We start from the raw sequence: 14386 nt of genomic DNA on the forward strand, positions 1-14386 counted from the left end.
GAGTGTCATTCAAATTGGTTCTCCCAGAGTGTTGTTCTAAGTGATGCTAACAGCTAGGCCATGGAGAAAAAAAAAGGTTTCATGAACAAATAAGCTTGAGAAATACTGGGCTAAAGAAAATTCAAGAAACTATTTCTTTAGGGCAGGACTTCTCATTGTGTTTAACATATTAATGAACACTAAATTTCCAGTATTCAAAGATTTCACCAACTATACGGTCACATGGTTTCATTGCGTGTCAGTGAGTACATGCATTTACGTCCCTAGAAAACATACTTCTCTAACCCAAATATTTTCTTATTTTTTATTATTTTTTCATCTTATCTCTTTTCTCCCTCACTTTTTATATATATCTTATTGAATCCTAAAAACTCTATTTATGTGTTTCGTTTTCCAGGAAGTCTTCATAATGTTTTAGGTTATAAACAGTGGAAAGCACAATTCTCTCCCCCAGAATAAAAATAGAAATTTATTGGTTTAAATCAAGGGTCACCAGACTATGAACTATGTGACAAATCTGGCCCATTGCCTGTTTTTGTGAAGCTCAAGAAAAATGGCTTTTACATTTTTAAGTAGTTGAAAAAAAATCAAAATAACAGTATTTTATGGCTTATGAAAATTATTTGAAATTCAAATTTCAATATTCATTAATAAAATTTATTGCAGCATGGACAGTGCATTCTTTTATATATTTATATTTTCTATGGCTGCTTTCCCAGCACTGCTGCAGAACTGAATAATTGCAATAGATACCATGTAATGTGTCAAATAAAAATATCTGGCTCTTTACAGAAAAAGTTTTCCTAGCCCTGGCTAACACAATGGAGCAGATAAGAAGTCCAGGAGGTAAAGAAATCCACACACAATTTCACCCAGGATTCAATAGATGGACCAAGACTCAGTTTTGTTCTCTTTGTTTCTACGAATATTTCTTCAGTAAGGTTTTCCCACATTTCCAAGATAAATGCTAACAGCTTTAGAGTTACACATCCATCATTTTCAATGTACAGAAAATAATGACTTTATCCCATCATTTCCAGAACATTTCTGATATATATTTTTTTCTACTTGGCTAGACCATCCCCAGCACATCCATAGCTCAATCAACTCCTATGTCCATGGGGACTGGCAGCCTGGCATGGCCAGGACAAGTGCTCCACCTTTGGAGCCCTGGACATGAAATCAACAAATGTCAGAGTCTTCTGTGTAAGAGAAGAGGAATGGATGCCTGGGAGGCAGCTGTCAATGCCCTTTGTTTTTTTTGTTTTTTTTTTCTTTAATGCTGTTTATTCTTTGAAATCTTACATCACTCCCACATATCTTCATCGTAGACATTGATCACTTTCTCACTTGAATTGTATTTTGGTGCGTAATGTCTCAACTTCTTGTTAGACCACAAAGTACTTGAGAGCAATGGTCATGTTATATCTAACTTCCTGTTTTCCCATTATTAACTATAGCCCTGTGTTCATAGCAGGCATTTAATGAATTGACCCTAAATGGAATGAAAAGAACATCCTTTGCAGGCATTAGAATATTTCACAAACTCAGGGAAATCAAGACCAGAGCTAGGGCAAGGATTCCTGTAAGTTGTCCAAGAAAAGTCAACATTAGATTCAGATTAAATGTAGTTAGTTGTCTTCAAAAGGTGATTCAACATGGATAGGGGCAGATACTAAGTTTAGCCAAGTGTTAAAAAGATCAGGCTGATGATAAACCTATTACCTCCCTCTAAAATAACTTTCCTCTCCCTACCAGAATCTATATATCTCTATCGACATTCCAGAATATTCCTTATGGTTTTCCCCTTTTAAGTTCTGAGTTTTATATTAGGGAAGTTAATTCTTCACATGTTAAATCCAAGATCTCCTTCATGTATTAAGAAAAGATACATTTATTATTGAGGGGAGACTAGAAAACAGAAATTTTAAAATATAATAACTATTCACTAATTTCAGTTAATATACAAAACTAAGGAAGTAAAAATGCTAAATTAAAAAGCTTCTACAAAAATGTGATATTATTAGTTTTTAAATCTTACTTCACATTATTTAGGTAAAGGTCAAGAAATAGCCAAATCCTGATCATCATGCTGTCTATAATTTACTTCATTTCATCATGGACTCTGTGGTGTTATGTTTGGTTCCTTCATGATCCTGACTCACTGACTTGCCTACTGGACAAAGCCATTGGCCCTTCCGGTCAGCTGCTATAGGACGCTCATGTCTCTCAGATGTAGGAGAGTTGAGTCATGAGACTTCATTTCTTATCTTGGGGTTCCATGTCTTATCCTTTTGTATCCAAGCAGAGGTCTTCACAGACCAACCCAAGAATCAACATATCACAAGGTTCCTAATATTGTCTTTTCTTAACAATTCTAATATCTTGTTTCACTCAAATGATAAGATTGGAAAAAGTTAGCCACAAATATTCTAAAATAAAATTATTTGGATTTCAACAACATCTTGTGCTTAATGTATATCAATATTATAATAAAATATACTGAGGAAATATTAAAACTATTGTTGCATATAGAATGTCAGTTTTCTGCATTTTTCCTTTATTAAACATATTTTATTTTAATGTTGCCAAGTAGCTCCTGTTGTGTTCAAAGATGATCAAGAATCACATCTATATACTAACTTCCACAGAGCATTAACAGTGGAGGTATCTGTGCAGATATATTTTACTCAAGTCCAGAGATTATATTAGAAACTACACGAAACAGCTTTCTTTCATAGATAAGCAGTTTAAAATAGTAGTTTGAATTGATCTTAAAATGAAAGTGATCCAATAGTATTTTATCTCATAAAATCTTTGCGGGGGTATAATTTTAATGCAACAGACATTCCTGTAGACTTTGCATCTGGAGGAACACTATTTTGCAATGCAAATTTTTGCACACTTTACATTTATGACTGTGAATTAGTTAAACATACAACTCCCCATGCTATTTGTGCATGCAAATCACAGGAAGGAATGTTACTGATTTTATGTGTGGAGTCCTCACTCTCATTGTGCATTGCCTATCTGTAAAGCAGTCTGATTTCATTATGGGAGATGAAAATTACCAGGTAAGTTTAAGAACAAAGCTCCCTTTTTTATACCTTAACTCCCAGAAACTTCTCTCAGTACTTCCATTGGGGCTAATTTATAGTAGATGCTCAACAAGAGTGTGTCTTGCACACATTCAAGATGTAAATTCTGAGAAATTATTGCCATGCCAATTATATTAGTTTTTAGGATTGCCACTACACAGTACTACAAACCAAGTTACCTAAGCAACAGAAATTTATTGTTTCACAGTTCTGGAAGGTAGATGTTTGAGATCAAATTGTTGGCAGTATGTCTTCTGAGGCTGTGAGGGAGACTGTTTCATTCCTCTCTTCAGCTTCTGGTAGTTTTTGCTGGCAATTTTTGGCTCTTCCTGGCTTGTAGAAGCAGCACCTTGATCTCTGCCTTCATCTTCACATGTGTTCCCCTGTGAACAATTTCTGCGTATCTAAATTTCTCCTTCTTATAAGGAACCAGTCACAGTGGAATAGGCTTTTATTTCAATATGACCTCATCTTAACTAAGTATATCTGTAACAACTCTATTTCCAAATAAGGTCACATTCTGATGCAGAGGAGTTAGAATTTCTAAATATGAATTTCCAGAAGGGACACATTGTTGTCATAATGCCTGTGAAGACCAACCAATGCCCTAAACCAAATTTACCCCTATCAACAAAAACATGGCCTTCACACAAGACAAGTTTAAACACTGAGGGTCTCAAAGCTAGCTGCATGTTCTATTTGTGTGGTAGGCTTGTATCAATTAAGTTCTGATCATGCAAAGTGGGGTCAGGCACCAGTATTTCTGAAAGCTTATCAAGGTATAGGCAATATTGGTGGCCACTCATTCAGAGTAATCCTGTCACTGAGAGGTCCTCCCAGCCTCATCCCTATATGACATCTCTGCCATCAAAAAATAATCAAAGACAGCTCCCTGAAAAAGCTCTCCAAAAGCTTGAGTCTTCACCCAGATCTAATCAAATCTTATTTAATATGCTATGCTTCATGTTCAAGTGGTCTGGTATCCTGGCTCACAGCAGACTAGAAGCACTCAAGCCTGGAAATTGGGAGATCATTAGAGGGCATCATGGTGACAGGCAGGAGGTGATAACTGACAACATGACATGTGGAGGAGAGAAGGCAAAGGAGTCCAACAAGCAGACATAGCATTTGTACTATTATAATTTTGAGCATCAGAGGAAGATTAAAGCTAGTTCAACACCTTCTGCCTAAGAAGACAGAAAAATGCATACCACATTTTGGGAAAGAAATATCAGAAATAGATGAAAATAAATATTAGTTCAGGAAGGGGTATGCTTCAGTTAACTGAAGAATTGATTCACATGGAACTATTCATTTCCTGATAATACAGAGGTGGGCAGAAGTAGGTTTACAGTTGTGAGTATGCAAACACAAATTTTATTTATGTATTATCCTTTATTAATTATTGTATTATTTTTTCCATACAAACAAATGTAAATTTACTTCCCCCCACTCTTGGGCTGAATTAATGCAGTATTGTTATTGAAAAAAGCTGCTATATTATTTCCAAAATGGGACTAAATGTATTTACCCAGTTGGCAGAATGCACTAATTATCTTCTCCCTCATCTCTGGTTGATGAGACTGTCTTCAACAATTTTCTGACCTCAGTGATTGGATATTCATTCTACATCCAACCTCACAGTGTAAGATTCTGTAGAAGAGTCCTTCCTTGAGCTGATAGTAGTTGGGACTGCTAAGCAGAAGGCCATTGACTAGAACATCAACAATAACATGCTGTGTTTTCCAGCAGCCATAAAGCACGTTGCCTCCTGTTGTGCATAGATCTTCCCTTCTGAAATTCTCAGGGCTTTCATGGGAGGATCTGATGGGATTCATGATCAGTTGATATTTAGCTTCATGGAGGTCATTCATTCAGCCAAACCCTGTGTATGGCTGCCTATACAGCAAGGTATGATTGGACTCCCTTTGGTAATTTATATGCAAGAGAGTTGCTGGAAGAGTGTCACGCACTCCAGGTGCACTCACATTATGCATACACATAGTACATACAATGTACATGCCTCACATGTATATGTAAACATCTTACACACAATGTACATGCCTTACATATACAACCCTTATATATCTACATGCCTTACATATAATTTATACATATATTTTACGTATGTATATACACACATTGCACACAACACACATGTCTTACATGTATACATGTTTTGTACTTGCATATATGTGTGCATACATACACACCTATATATGTATATATATATACACACTATGTGTGTGTGTGTGTGTATATATATATATATATATATATATAGCTTAGATATATATGTACCAGTCAGATTCAGTCAGATTGGCTTTATTCCAACACATAAACCAAAGCTGCTGTGATTGCATTATTTGCAGCTTCTGCAGAGAAATGTATCAATGTGATAACAGGGTATTAAACAATGGTGAGTAGATATACTTAAGAATTTATAAGACAGCTCTAAATAAATGCAGCTTGAAGTTTTTAGGTATGAAAAGATCTTAACATTTTAACAGTGATTGTTAGCATAATGCAGAGTTCTAAATAGTTTAGTGAGAGTTCACTTCTGCAGATGGGAAACACCACACTTGTTATAAGCACTGTAGGCATGCAGTGGAGAGCAAACAGTTCTGTCTTTTTTCTTTTTCTTTCTTTCTTTCTTCCTTTTTTTTCTTTTTTCTTTCTTTTTTTTTACAAATACTTGGCCATGGGAGAAGGGCTTGTTGGTATAACACTAGATACTCCAGAATAACTGGCTAAGCAGTTTAACAATTATAAACAAATAGATAAACTGAAACTATACAAGCATAATTTGAGAAGAGCTCAATTAACAATAGCACAGAAAATAGGAAAAAAAGCAAGGAACTTAATTGACCATAAACTCAACCATAATCCAGAGGGAGGTCTATCTATTTAAAACTGACACCTTTCTGAGACACTTTCACCTAAGTCTGTGACCCAAATCAAGGAGAGAAATAGCTGTTCTCCCCTCTGCATGGCTTGTTTCCTATCAGGAAGCCTCAGGGTTTGAGCTGCCAGGTACTCTTTGCCAAGTGAATTAAGTAAAAATGACTTTAAGACAGCCTCACGCGGTTAACTCTTGTAAATGTAGACGAAAATTAAGTGCAAGACTTTTAGTAACTAAGAAGTTTGCAGTAAAACAGTCTTGTGAAGGATCTCTTGGAGATAAGATGCAAAGTAAAAAGTCCAAGAAATACTGACACCTCTACCCACTTCCACTGCCCCAGCTTAGGACCAGGAGGCACAATGAGGGCTCAGTGATGCTAATGAGGAGATTGAAAGGAGGGCAAAGGGGTGTGAGGTAGGGATGCAGGGAGAGCCAGGGTAGAACTGCTACTCTATGTCCAGGGCTACTGAGTACTGCACATGTACCAATACCACATCTCCGGGGCTCTCATCAGCAGGAAGGGGCAGAACAACTGCCCATATCACATGAGTCTTCCCTTGGGAACTCCAGTTTGTATTTTTCAGGGGTCTCAGTCTCTAGGAAAATCCTGGTGCAGGAGTGGAAAATGCGCTGTGCATGAGGGGAGTAGGGACAAGAAGCTGAAGAAAGTCCCACTACCCCGATTGCACCTGTGGGAGACTGACTGAGTGGCCAAGGCATGGAGAAAGAGATGCTAAAGGGAATCAAAGCAATGTGCCCTCCTAAATGACAGCAAAAGTTGTAGAGACAGATAGCATCTGTTTGTGTCCTACCATTTACATCACCATCTATACGTGCATCTCACAGTCCAGGGTGATGTCCTCCACCTATATTGTATGAACGTCTATGAAGCCCAGTCTCCAGCTTTGCAACCCACCAGCCTGAGGAGCAATGAAGTGGAACGTCTGTGCCCGCAGGCAGGATGTCGGCAGCAGTGGTCTTCAGCTGTGCCCAGTGGCCCAGGGCCATTTGTTCTGTCTGCACCAGTGTTTCTTCTAATTTGTCACCATCCTGGTGCTGAGGAAGAACGTCTTTAATACAAACCTAGGTTGGGGCATCTAGTTGGGCCCAGGAGTGTGAGAGAGGTGAGACAGGTCCATGCCTTTGGAGCAAGTCTTCTGAGGCAGGACTGCCTTCCCTTTATACAACAGGCACAGAGAAAGAGGGCCTGGAACCTCAAAAGACCCAACTTCCTGGAGCTCCCAAAGAAGGGATGATTCTGTTTCTCAAGGGACTTTGTAGGAGTAGTGGGATGACATTTGAAATTGGAGCTGTACGTATGCAAGGGACCCATGAACACCCCAAGGCAGCCACCTGGCATCTTTGCTGCAAGGAAGGAAGCTGTTCTGGATTGCCACCTTTGAACCAAGTAACCTCCCAAGCTGCAGAGTTGTTAAACCTCTGGGGCTTGTGCAGGAAGCACAGTGCTGCCTTTTGATGTGCTCTGACCCTGGTGTGGACATGACTTTGTTTCAACTTCTCCTGTGCTTGAAGGAAGCACAGAGCGGTGTTCCTAATGAGGAGATGCTAAGACTTGTCTGTTCCCGAGATGATAGGCAATGTCAGAGAGATGAAAGAAGAGCAGGAACAGTTTCTCCAGCAAAACACAGTTATTTAAAGACTGAGGAGGAAAAAAGAAGTGTGCCAGCTAGCACAGAAAACACACATGCACACATGCACACCATCATGTTAGGAATTCATTGGCTACTTTTCTGGACTACACACGCATATCATGCATGGTATTTCACTTTCCTTATTTAAAATACTCTTCAAAATAGTTCCGTGTCACCGGCATGGTTATAGATATGATGGAGCTGTTTTACTGTTATGTTATAGTTAGCCAGTTGGCTCCAGGTATTTGATTTGTCCATTGTTTTAGCTGGTGGGTCTAGTTCCTTAGTAGGACAGGTGAATATTGCTATTTGTATTTAAAAGGGGAGCATCTATAGAGGTAAACTCACCTCCTCAGATCACCCAGCATGTTACAGATTTGAGGCCTTCCTATCACTCCCTATGTTGCTGTTCTGAGTAACCTTTCTGGCTGAATTGGAGAGGGAGTCAGAGACACTGAACTCAGCAGCATGTCTGGATCAAATGGTGAATGAAATGAGGAGACAGTGTGAAAATTCATCCTCAATCTATCTTGCTTCAGGCTGTAAACTTCTGCTACAATGAAGAACTGTCTGGGTCTGTGGTTCAGGTAATCTCAGATTTAGAGCCCAGAACAGAGAATCCCAGATGTGAACATTAACCTCTGGTCTCTCTCTTGGCTGGAGCAGAAATTAGTTCATCTATAACACTCTAGCCTGGGGAAGCAGAGGTACCAGGATGTGTTGGACAAGGAGGGGAGAACAAGAAGTGTGTGTGTGTGTGTGTGTGTGTGTGTGTGTGTGTGTGTGTGCATGTGTGTGTCCACGAGTGAGGATGAGGTTGAAGATGAAATGGTATGGAGAATGAGGAGGGCATCAAGTACATCATAAAATGAAATAAAAAAGAAGGGTTTATTTTGATTCTATTTTAAATGCTTATAACCAGCCCCTGGCTAGTTTGCAATATCATAGTCTCACTCCTTCAGAAAACAAAAATGTTATTATTCTCAAATTCTTTGTTGTTGTAGTTTGGATAGATACAAGACACACTGGAAAAAAATAACTTAATGCTAGGAAGATCTACAACACTAATTCTAAAATATAGAGCTCAAAATAGCAAAATATACTAGCAGATGCAGACACAAGCAAGCCCACCTTACTTGAGCTCACCTCATTTTATAATCTTCTCTTTGGGGTCCTTTCTGAATACTAGATAGAGGTCAGTGTTTTAGTAAGTAGTGAGCACCTGGAAGACCAGCAGCTTGGCTGGTAGCCCGAGACACTAGAAGTCCTTTTATAAGTGGGAGTGGGGGTGGGGGTAGCACTTCCACTTGCTCTCTAGGCTTCCTCCTGCTTTGAATTCTCTCCTCTCTGTTTCTCCTCCTCCTTCTTGCTCACCTATGATCCCAGAAGTAGTCAGAGAAGCTTGTCATCCATTGTATCTGATCACTCAGCTTTCACTCTGCTTATCTTGGTGTTTCAGTATTTATTTGATGGCTGGGGTTTCATTTCTGGGTTGCTGTTCCTTGGAGAAAATGCTGTATTATTGCTTTGGGTAATAAATTCAGTTTTTTCTTAAAATTTTATCCAACACAGTTTCTATCGAACTTTGAATTCACACTGCCGCTTGGGAGTGGTAAACATAATGTCCGCCTGTGTATGATTAAGTCACAACTCCCAGGAATGCTGGCTAAGCCCCTGCCTCTGGCCTTTCAGGGGATGCCTGTCTATCTGTGTGGCACACCACAGCTGCTATAACACCATCCAGTACTTTCCAGGGTCGTATTGCAACATGCTCTGCAGATTAACTGTTTCAACTCAAATATAACTATCTATATAGTAACACAGCAACCCACAATCCATTTTCAGGCAACATCAACAATCATTATGATGGAAAGCCACTGAATTTCTAATGAAGCACAGGAGAGAGGGAGGGTCCCCCCAAACAGATGTTACAAAAATAGCCTATGTCATTAAGGCAGCAAAACAATATGAAAATGGGAGGCCCTTGAAACCAGCGCCTGTTTCCATAATTTATGGAAATGGCTTTTTCCTACACTTAATGGCCATCAGGGGTTCTATTAGGAGCCTGCCCCCTCTCCTTCTTCCTTTATTCCCTCAAATTAGAAATCACTACATCATTCTGTAGTTTTTGTTTTAATCCCATTTTATTTATGGAAATGTGATCTGTTGTTTTCTTTGACTGGGATTTGATAGATATCCCGGGATAAAATATACAGTGAGCTCAGCAAAGCCCAGGTTGGAATTTGTATCAATACATTTATTGTTGGTACTTTGTGTTTATAGTAACAATACTGAAGGCTGCATTTATCTGGAGGTCATTCCCAAAGAATCTGCTTCCCCTGGTGGGGGAACTGACAGTGACATCAGTGAGTCCAGAGTTTTTCTCCTGCCTCTTCAGCACCCCCAAACTGATTTGGCAGTCCTGATAGTCACCAAGATACCAGTTTTAATTTTCTCCTCAGGTGATTGTTTTGAAAAGAAGACAAGTACTGTGGGCACAAAGAAAGGCATCACTCTGGGCCAAACTTCATTGTGAATAAAGTGAGTGAAGGGTGAGAGGAATCATTGGCTGAGGCTGTCCTGGAAGGCAAACGCAGGACTGGTTTTGCATTCCAGTAGGGACCACAAAGCCCCAGGCAAATCCTGGTCTTCTGTGGGAGCAAGAAGACCTCAGTGGTTCCTGAGGAACATCCACATGCTTGCGATTTAGCTTTCCCAGTATGCATTCTTTCAAGCATTTATTTACCAAACATCTTTGGAGGCACCAGGCTAGATACTATGAAAGGCAAGGTTAGTGTGACAAATTCTCTGCTGTGAGGAGCTGCATCATTGCAATGGCAGGCGATGGAGACACAAAACGGCATAGGAGGGATGACTCTGCTGGAGGTACCCAGGGAGAGCTCCTCAGAGGATGGCTGGTGGGTACAGACATTATGGGATAAAGAGGAGTGGGACAGACAGAGGACTTTCCATGTAGAGAACCAATGACCCACAAAGAATGGAGTCCTCAGGATTCCTGGGGTGGTTAGGCCCCAGAGTAGCAGGACCCTCAGCTTGAGTGGGATGAGATGGTCAGTTCAACACACTGAAGATGCATGATGACCTCCCTTTTCACCTCCAGAAAATGGGGGCCTACTGGGTTTTAACATCAGGAAGTAACAGGAGCAGATATTTGCACACAGAACTTAACTTAAGGGTGCTATGGAAGGTAGAGTGGGGGAAGAACAGGAGAAGCATGTCGGAATATTGGGACAGCAGTTGAGGCTTGATGAAGGTGTGGCCCTGGGAACAGGGTAGTGCTGCCTTTGGTGGATGCTTCTGAGATGTAATGAACAGAACTGGTGTTGAACCAGAGAGAAGAGGAGTTGAGGATGATGATGAGCTCCCTGGGCTGGTGACTGGGAGGAGAGTGGTGATATTAATTTGAACAAGAAATATAAGGTTAGGAACATGGGGTAATGTTTTTTTTTTTATGTCCCATGCAGGGTTGGGGAAGAGGAACATACTTTATTGTGCCTCATGTGGAACAAATAGGTGGTCTCTCACATTCACTAACCACATAGAAATCCATGTAGAATTATAATCATTGGGAAATGAGAGATAGTCACTGGAGGGGTGGGAAATGCATAGTAACTTCAGTAATCAGTAGCAAGATGGCTGAAGCGGCAAAAATATGGAAATGAAAAAAGCATAAAACACACGTGAAGTTAACTAACAGCTAAAATGGAGAGAATAAATTCAAGTAAATAAAAATTAAAAATACGAATGTGTACAATTTCCTCTTTTTGGTAAATGCCTTATTTGATAAAGTTTCAACTTTGAAGAAAAATATATAAGAATAATATAAATAACTTTCTGTATAACCTTCATCAGAACCATCAACTTTTATTATTTTGTCACATTTATGTTATTATACTCTCTCTATATGCCTACAATATTTTTCTAAACTATTTAAGAGTAAGTTATATACATGGTAGCTCTTTAATCTTAAATACATAGTTCAGTGTGAATTTTCTAATAAGAAGGATATTCTCTAAACGCAACCACAGTAAAATGATAAAAAAACAGGAAATTCATACCTTATTATCTAATCTGTATTTCACATATGCACTTTACCAATTGTTCTTATAATGCTATTTATAGCAATTTTTTCCTGTTTAAGATCCATTTTGAGATTACACATTTTATCTAGTTGTCATATATAATTAATCTCCTCTAGCCAGGAAAGATCTCCTCAATCTTTCTTTGTCTTTAAGACATAGACATTTTTGAGGGATAAGCCAGTTATTTTGTAGAGCGACCTTCAGTTTGAGTTTGCTTAACATTTCCTCATTATTATATTTAGCTTATTATAGTCTTTTTTTTGCAGCAAAATGATGTATTCTTCTCTATGTGTCATATTAAGAGCTAAAGATGTCCCTTTGTCCCTTTGCTGATATAATTATCTTTGATGATTTCATTAAAATGGTGTCCACCAGGTTTTTCCACCATAAAGTTATTATTTTTCTACTGGGAATGAAATGATTTGTGGAGAGATGCTTTGGGACCATAAATATATCTTGTTCTTTGTCAAACTCTCACCCACTGGTATTGGCAACCAATGATGTGGGGAGTGAGAAGAAGAAGCAAGAAAGCTATAGAAGCAATGTTAATATTAGACATGGTAGAACTTAATATTAAAAATATAGAGGGATATTAAACCAATGCACTAGTAGTACAACTTAATACACCGAACAAGTTAAAATTCAGCACTATTGATTGACATAAGAGAAGTGCTATGGTAGGCTGTAATTATTTCAAGCTCGATCAATACCTTGAGGGATAATCATTTCAATTTATTACACACTTGTTATTTTATTTTTGTGATGGAAAGTTATGATATGGAAAATACTGAGTCTCAAAAAATCAGGATTTTTCTCATAAAGATTATTATGAAAGGTGGGTTTTGGGAACTAAACTTCCAGTAATAATGGTGTGAACAGATTGGGCCAATTCCCCCATAGGAAAAAAAGAAAAGAACAAAAATGGACAAAATATTTAAAAAGCAATTTCAAGGCAAAAAAGAACAACCAACAGTAGGCAACAATCTGAGGACCATTTCTCATGAAAAAGTGCTACTGCATAGGTTAGAATGGTGATGCGAAGCCTTCTTACCTGCGGGCATCTCGGTCCAGATCTGACAACAAAAAACTTAAGCTCCACCTGCTGCGGGCAGTAAACTTGGTTTGGGGTGAAGGCAGGAACAGTTACAAATTTAGATGAAGATTTTGGAAGCAAGAGAGCAATAGAAAGCTTGAGATTATTAAAAAAAAGACTGCCTAATTACACATGCCAATGGGAGACTCCAAGGAGACTGAGTTCAGGCAGAAGCCTGGCAGACTTAGGAATTTGTGCTGCTTTGAATGTCTTTCTCACCCACATAGAGCTGGCAGCCAATCATGAACATCTTACCAGCCTGAGGTGAAGATATTAACATCTGTCCAAATTATCTGAACACTTGACTACACGAGTACAGGGGTGACCCATATGGATCCAGGGTCAAAAATATATGACCAGAAACAACAGTGATTTTATGAAGCTAAATTTCATAGTTTATGTCCAGGTAAGTCAACTGCCTATGAAAACAAAAAGTCAAAAATTCTCAGAAGAACAAGACAGATCCAGCACAAGTAATAGTTATCAGTACAGAAGGAACATTCTGGTTGAGGGCAAACAATTGGAACACAGCCTGGCTCAGCGTGCCTGAGGGAACATGTTTTGAGTACTGTCTCCCAAGATGGTGAACACATATTGTTTGTCATTAAATTCCTTGTTTCAAGCATATATTGGGTGGCCAAAATATCCGTATGGTTTTTTTTTCCGTAAAATAAAAAATGTTTTTCATTTTCACCAATAATTATTGATTTGTATATTTTGAGTATGTATGCTATCTCCTGCACAGAATAATGTTGATTATTCTCAGTTAATGTCTCATTTTGATTGTTATCAACTTCAACTGGTCTACCTGACCATGGAACATCATCCAGGGAGAAAAATTCAGCACAAAACTTTGCAAATCACTTTTGGCATGTTCAATCAGTCACAGCACCTTTTTCATATAGTGCACATTTTTTTTCTTGTGTTTCAGTTGCATTTTTATTTTTCTTGAAATAATAAAGCATAATATGCCAAAAATTTTGCATATATTCTTCCATCTTCAATATTAAAATAGTTACACAAAAATTCACCAATTGTGACAAATTTTTGTTAAATGCAGCTGTCACAATGCAACCTAACAAAATTGTTTCAAATGAAGTTAAAGACAGCTAAGCTCTACTAGAGCCATTTTATGGAAAAAACCAAATGGACTTTTTGGACAAAAATTACTTTCATTTGAGAAGTAATTTTAATAATTACATTTCTTCCTCATTAGACTACAAGCTAGAGAGGTTGGGCAACAAATTTGCATCTTCACAAACGTGGTTTTCAGTGCTTATCCCAATGCTGTGTGTGTCCATAGTGTGCAACAAATATCTCTTTATCAAATGAATGAACGATTTTTTAAAATTCTCATAATTTTGTTAACAAGAGCAAGGGGAAAAAGTTGTATGATTTAACCTCTTGTAAACTACAATAGCTTTATGTGCTTTTTGTATGATATCCTGGAATGTTGACAAATTCCACCCCATGAAGGCTCTCACTCTATTTTCTTTCACTTGGGTTAATATCATTCCACTGGCAAATTTTAAACAATT

Source organism: Furipterus horrens, unplaced genomic scaffold, assembly GCF_987537825.1.
Source record: "Furipterus horrens unplaced genomic scaffold, mFurHor1.1.pri manual_scaffold_5, whole genome shotgun sequence".
NCBI classification, from domain to species: domain Eukaryota; kingdom Metazoa; phylum Chordata; class Mammalia; order Chiroptera; family Furipteridae; genus Furipterus; species Furipterus horrens.